Source organism: Triticum aestivum, chromosome 5B (assembly GCF_018294505.1).
Source record: "Triticum aestivum cultivar Chinese Spring chromosome 5B, IWGSC CS RefSeq v2.1, whole genome shotgun sequence".
In the NCBI taxonomy this organism is placed as follows: domain Eukaryota; kingdom Viridiplantae; phylum Streptophyta; class Magnoliopsida; order Poales; family Poaceae; genus Triticum; species Triticum aestivum.
The window spans coordinates 343,030,802-343,037,819 of NC_057807.1; positions in this window are offsets into that span (position 1 = coordinate 343,030,802).

A 7,018-nucleotide genomic window follows, 5' to 3' on the forward strand; every position below is an offset into this window, starting at 1 on the left:
GCAAGTTATTTTCCATAAGCACGTATGACTATATTCGGAATACATGCCTACATTACATTGATGAACTGGAGCTAGTTCTGTGTCACCTTATATTATGACTGTTACATGATGAACCACATCCGGCATAATTATCCATCATTGATCCGGTGCCTATGAGTTTTCTATATACTGGTTCTCGCTTATTTACTTTTCCGTTGTTACTGTTACAATCACTACAAAATACCAAAAACATTACTTTTGCTGTCTTTACTTTTGTTACCATTACCACCACTATCATATTACTTTGCTACTGAACACCTTGCTGCAGATACTAAGTTTCCAGGTGTGGTTGAATTGACAACTCAGCTGCTAATACTTGAGAATATTCTTTGGCTCCCCTTGTGTCGAATCAACAAATTTGGGTTGAATACTCTACCCTCGAAAACTGTTGCGATCCCCTATACTTGTGGGTTATCACTTTGTTGAATCTTGTCATGAAAGATCAATTCGCCGGCCTTCCTAGTGAAGATGTCGCTACTCATCTAAACAACTTTGTTGATTTGTGTGATATGTAAAAGAAGAAAGATACGGATAACAATATTGTCAAATTGAAGTTATTTCCGTTTTCACTTAGAGATCATGCTAAAGTTTGGTTTTTGTCTTTGCCTAAAAATAGTATTGATTCTTGGAACAAGTGCAAAGATACTTTTATCTCTAAGTATTTTCCTCCCGCTAAGATTATCACTCTTAGGAGCGATATTATGAATTTTAAACAACTTGATCATGAGCATGTTGCCCAATCTTGGGAAATAATGAAATTTATGCTTCGTAATTGCCCTACTCATGGTTTGAATTCATGGATGATTATACAAAAATTTTATGCCGGGTTGAACTTTGCTTCTGGAAATCTCTTAGATTCGGCCGCGGGAGGCACGTTTATGGAAATCACGTTAGGAGATGCTACAAAACTTCTTGATAATATTATGGCCAATTATTCTCAATGGCACACCGAAAGATCTTCTAGTAAAAAAAGTGCATGCTATAAAAGAAATCAATGTTTTGAGTGGAAAGATGGATGAACTCATGAAATTGTTTGCTACTAAAAATACTCCTCTTGATCCCAATGATATGCCTTTGTCTTCTTTGATTGAGAATAATAATGAATCTATGGATGTGAATTTTGTTGGTAAGAATAGTTTTGGAAACAATGCTTGTAGAGGAAACTTTAATGCTAGACCGTTCCCTAGTAATTCCTCTAATAATTATGGAAATTCCTACAATAATTCTTATGGTAATTTCAATAAGATGCCCTCTGATTTTGAGAATAGTGTGAAAGAATTTATGCTTTCTCAAAAGAATTTTAATGCTTTGCTTGAAGAAAAATTGCTCAAAGTTGATGATTTGGCTAGGAACGTTGATAGACTTTTGCTTGATGTTGATTCTCTTAAACTTAGATCTTCTCCTCCTAAGCATGATATCAATGAGTCTCTCAAAGTAATGATAATTTCCATTGATGAGTGTAAGGAAAGAACCACTAGATTGCGTGCTAAGAAAGATAGCTTTATAAAAGCGTGTTCTTCTAGTTTCCATGAAAATAATGATGAAGATCTTAAAGTTATTGATGCGTCTCCTATTAGATCTATGTTTTGCAATATGAATTTTGATGATTATGGGACTGATGATGAATCAACTTTGCCTAGAAGGCGTCCCAAGAATTTGGAGTCTTTAGATCTTGATGCTAAAATTGGTAAAAGTAAGATTGGAGAAGTCACAACCTCAAATATCATTGAACCTACTATTTCGGATTTCAAGGAATTTGATTATGATAATTGTTCTTTAAAAGGTTGTATTTCCTTGTTGCAATCCGTTGTTAATTCTCCTCATGCTTATAGTCAAAATAAAGCTTTTACCAAACATATCGTTGATGCTTTGTTGCAATCTTATGATGAAAAACTTAATTTGGAAGTTTCTATACCTAGAAAACTTAATGATGAGTGGGAACCTACTATAAAGATTAGAATTAAAGATTATGAGTGTTTTGCTTTGTGTGATTTGGGTGCTAGTGTTTCCACAATTCCGAAAACTTTATGTGATATTCTAGGTTTCCATGATCTTGATGATTGCTCGCTAAATTTGCACCTTGAGTATTCCACCATTAAAAAGCCAATGGGAAGGATCAATGATGTTCTCATTGTTGCAAATAGAAATTTGGTGCCCGTAGATTTTATCGTTCTTGATATAGATTGCAATCTTTCTTGCCCTATTATTCTTGGTAGACCTTTCCTTAGAACGATTGGCGTGATTATTGATATGAAGGAAGAGAATATTAGATTTCAATTTCCATTAAAGAAAGGCATGGAGCACTTTCCAAGAAAGAAAGTCAAATTACCTTATGAATCTATCATGCGAGCTACATATGAATCGAGTGCCAAAGATGGCACTACTTAGATCTATCTTCGCTTTTATGCCTAGCTAGGGGCGTTAAACGATAGCGCTAGTTGGGAGGCAACCCAATTTTTCTTTTTGTTTTTTGTTTTTGCTCCTGTTTAGTAATAAATCTTGCATCTAACTTCTGTTTATATGTGTTTTTATCTTTTAATTCGTGTTTGTGCCAAGTAGAACCTATAGGATAAACTATGATGATAGTTGATTTGATTCTGCTGAAAAACAGAAACTTTGCGCTCACGATAAAAAAATCAATAAATCGCAGAAACGTGATTTTTCATTGATTCTTTTTGCTGCTGATCAATAAACAAATTTTCCAGTACTTACTATTTTGGTAGGATTTTTAGGATTCCAGAAGTTTGTGTTAGTTACAGATTTCTACAGACTGTTCTGTTTTTGACAGATTCTGTTTTCGTGTGTTGTTTGCTTATTTTGATGCATCTATGGCTAGTAAAATAGTTTATAAACCATAAGAAGTTGGAATACGTTAGGTTTAACACTAAAATAAATAAAGAATGAGTTCATTGCAGCACCTTATGTGGTGGTTTTGTTTTCTTTCACTAATGGAGTTTATAAGATTTCCTGTTGAGTTTTGTGTTGTGAAGTTTTCAAGTTTGGGTAAAGCTTTTATGGACTATGGAATAAAGGGTGGCAAGACCCTAAGCTTGGGTATGCCCAAGGCACCCCAAGATATTCAAGAATAGCCAAATGGCCTAAGCTTGGGGATGCCCCGGGAAGGCATCCTCTCTTTCATCTTCGTTCATTGATAACTTTACTTGGAGCGTCGTGTATTATATTAGTCTTTGATTTTTAGTTTACCACAATCATACTTGTTGTACACACCTTTTTGGAGAAGCCTATTTGATTAGAATTTTCTAGAATACTCTATGTGCTTCACCTATATCTTTTGAGCTTGATAGTTTTTGCTCTAGTGCTTCACTTATATCTTTTAGAGCACGGTGGTGTCTTAATTTTGAAGAAATTGATAGTCTCTCATGCTTCACTTATATTATTTTGAGAGTCTTTTAGAACATCATGGTATTTGCTATGGTTACAAAGTTGGTCTCAGAATGACGAGCATCCAAGTTGGGTATAATAAAAACTATCATAAGAAGTGAATTGGATGCTATGATCAATTTGTTACTTGATAACTGTTTTGAGATATGGAGGTATTGATATTAAAGTCATGATAGTTGGGTGATTGTGAATTTAAAGAATGCTTGTGTTGAAGTTAGCAAGTCCCATATCATGCACGTATGGTTAAAGTTGTGTAACAAATTTGAAACATGAAGTGTACCTCGCTTGTGCATCCTTATGAGTGGCGGTCGGGGACGAGCGATGGTCTTTTCCTACCAATCTATCCCCCTAGAAGCATGCTCGTAGTGCTTGATTTTTGATGACTTCTAAATTTTTGCAATAAGTATATGAGTTCTTTTGACTAATGTTGAGTCCATGGATTATACGCACTTTTACCTTTCCGCCATTACTAGCCTCTTCGGTGTCGTGCATTGCCCTTTCTCACCTTGAGAGTTGGTGCAAACTTCGCCGGTGCATCCAAACCCCGTGATACGATACGCTCTATCACACATAAACCTCCTTATATCTTCCTCAAAACAGCCACCATACCTACCTATTATTGCATTTCCATAGCCATTCCGAGATCTATTGCCATGTAACTTTCCACCGTTCCGTTTATCATCATCATGACATACATTACTTTTATCATATTGCCATTGCATGATCATGTAGTTGACATCGTATTTGTGGCAAAGCCACCATGCATTATTTTTCATACATGTCACTCTTGATTCATTGCACCATCCCGATACACCGCCGGAGGCATTCATATAGAGTCATATCTTGTTCTAGTTTTGAGTTGTAATTCATATGTTGTAATCAATATAAGTGTGATGATCATCATTATTAGAGCATTGCCCAAAGAAAAGAAAAAAGGAAGAAAGGCCAAAAAGAAAAAAAATACCCAAAAAAATAAAAGAAAAATAAAAAAGAAAGAAAAAGAAATAAAAAGGGCAATGTTACTATCTCTTTTCCCACACTTGTGCTTCAAAATAGCACCTTGTTCTTCATGTAGTGAGTCTCATATGTTGTGCTTCAAAGTAGCACCATGTTTTTCATATGGTGAGTCTCATAAGTTGTCTTTTTCATATTAGTGGAAATTTTTCATTATAGAACTTGGCTTCTATATTTCTACGATGGGCTTCCTCAAATGCCCTAGGTCTTCGTGAGAAAGCAAGTTGGATGCACACCCACTAGTTTTCTTTTGTTGAGCATTCATTTATAGCTCTAGTGCATCTGTTGCATGGCAATCCCTACTCCTCATGTTGACATCAATTTATGGACATCTCCATAGCTCGCTGATTATCCTCGTCAATGTGAGACTTTCTCCTTTTTTGTCTTCTCCGCACAATCCCCATAATCATATTCTATTCCACCCATAGTGCTATATCCATGGCTCACGCTCATGTATTGCGTGAAGGTTGAAAAAGTTTGAGATTATTTAAGTATGAAACAATTGCTTGGCTTGTCATCGGGGGTATAGAAGTTGGGAACATCTTTGTGTGACGAAAATGAAGCATAGCCTAACTATATGATTTTGTAGGGATGAACTTTCTTTTGCCATATTATTTTGAGAAGACATGATTACTTTGATTAGTATGCTTGAAGTATTACTATTTCTTTTGTCAATATGAACTTTTATTTTGAATCATTTGGATCTGAACATTCATGCCACAATAAAGAAAATTACATTGAGAATTATTCTAGGTAGCATTCCACATCAAAAATATCTTTTTTATCATTTACCTACTCGAGGACGAGCAGGAATTAAGCTTGGGGATGCTTGATACGTCTCCAACGTATCTATAATTTTTGATTGTTCCATGCTATTATATTACCCCTTTTGGATGTTTATGAGCTTTACTTTACACATTTATATCATTTTTGGGACTAACCTACTAACCGGAGGCCCAGCTCGCATTGCTGTTTTTTTGCCTATTTCAGTATTTCGAAGAAAAGAAATATCAAACGGAGTCCAAACGGAATGAAACCTTTGGGAGCGTGATTTTTGGAACGAACGTGATCCAGAGGACTTGGAGTGCAAGCCAAGGAGCAGCCGAGGCTCCCATGAGATAGGAGGGCGCACCCTCCCTGTAGGGCGCCCCCTGTCTCGTGGGCCCCTCGGGCGGCCACCGACGTACTTCTTCCTCCTATATATACCTACGTACCCCGAAAACATGCAGGGAGCATCCGAAACACAATTTCCACCGCCGTAACCTTATGTATCCGCGAGATCCCATCTTGGAGCCTTCGCCGAGGTTCTGCCGGAGGGGGAATCAAGCACGGAGGGCCTCTACATCAACATCCTTGCCCCTCCGATAAGTTGTGAGTAGTTAACCACGGACCTACGGGTCCGTAGTTATTAGCTAGATGGCTTCTTCTCTCTTTTTGGATCTCAATACAATGTTCTCCTCCTCTCTTGTGGAGATCTATTCGATGTATACTCTTTTTGCGGTGTGTTTGTCGAGATCCGATGAATTGTGGGTTTATGATCAAGTTTATCTATGAATAAAATTTGAATCTTCTCTGAATTCTTTTACGTATGATTGAGTTATCTTTGCAAGCCTCTTTAAATTATCGGTTTGGTTTGGCCTACTAGATTGATCTTTCTTGCCATGGGAGAAGTGCTTAGCTTTGGGTTCAATCTTGCGGTGTTCTTACCCAGTGACAGAAAGGGTTGCAAGACACATATTGTATTGTTGCCATCGAGGATAACAAGATGGGGTTTATATCATATTGCATGAGTTTATCCCTCTACATCATGGCATCTTGCTTAAGGCGTTACTCTGTTCTTATGAACTTAATACTCTAGATGCAGGCAGGAGTCGGTCGATATGTGGAGTAATAGTAGTAGATGCAGGCAGGAGTCGGTCTACTTGTTATAGACGTGTTGCCTATATACATGATCATGCCTAGATAATTTCATAATTATTCGCTTTTCTATCAATTGCTCGACAGTAATTTATTCACCCACTGTAATACTTATGCTATCTCGAGAGAAACCTCTAGTGAAACCTATGGCCCCCGGGTCTATCTCTTATCATATTTGCTTCCAATCTACTTTTATTTGCATCTTTACTTTTTGCATCTATATTATAAAATACCAAAAATATATTTATCTTATCATATTATCTCTATCAGATCTCACTTTCGCAAGTGGCCGTGAAGGGATTGACAACCCCTTTATTGCGTTGGTTGCGAGTTCTCAGTGTGTTTGTGTAGGTGCGTGGGACTTTTGAGGAGCCTCCTACTGGATTGATACCTTGGTTCTTAAAAACTGAGGGAAATACTTACGCTACTATTCCTGCATCACCCTCTCCTCTTCGAGGAAAACCAACGCAAACTCAAGACGTAGCACCCCACGGGACCTGCCTGGAGCCTGCACGCCGCCACCTTGGCTGCACCAGCGCCTGGCCAAGGGCAGCCAACCCCGCCCAGCCGCATCGCAGCCGCCGCCGCCACCAGATCCGCCCGCCGCCGCCCGAAGGCCCCTGCACCTGCTGCTCGTAGCCCCGCC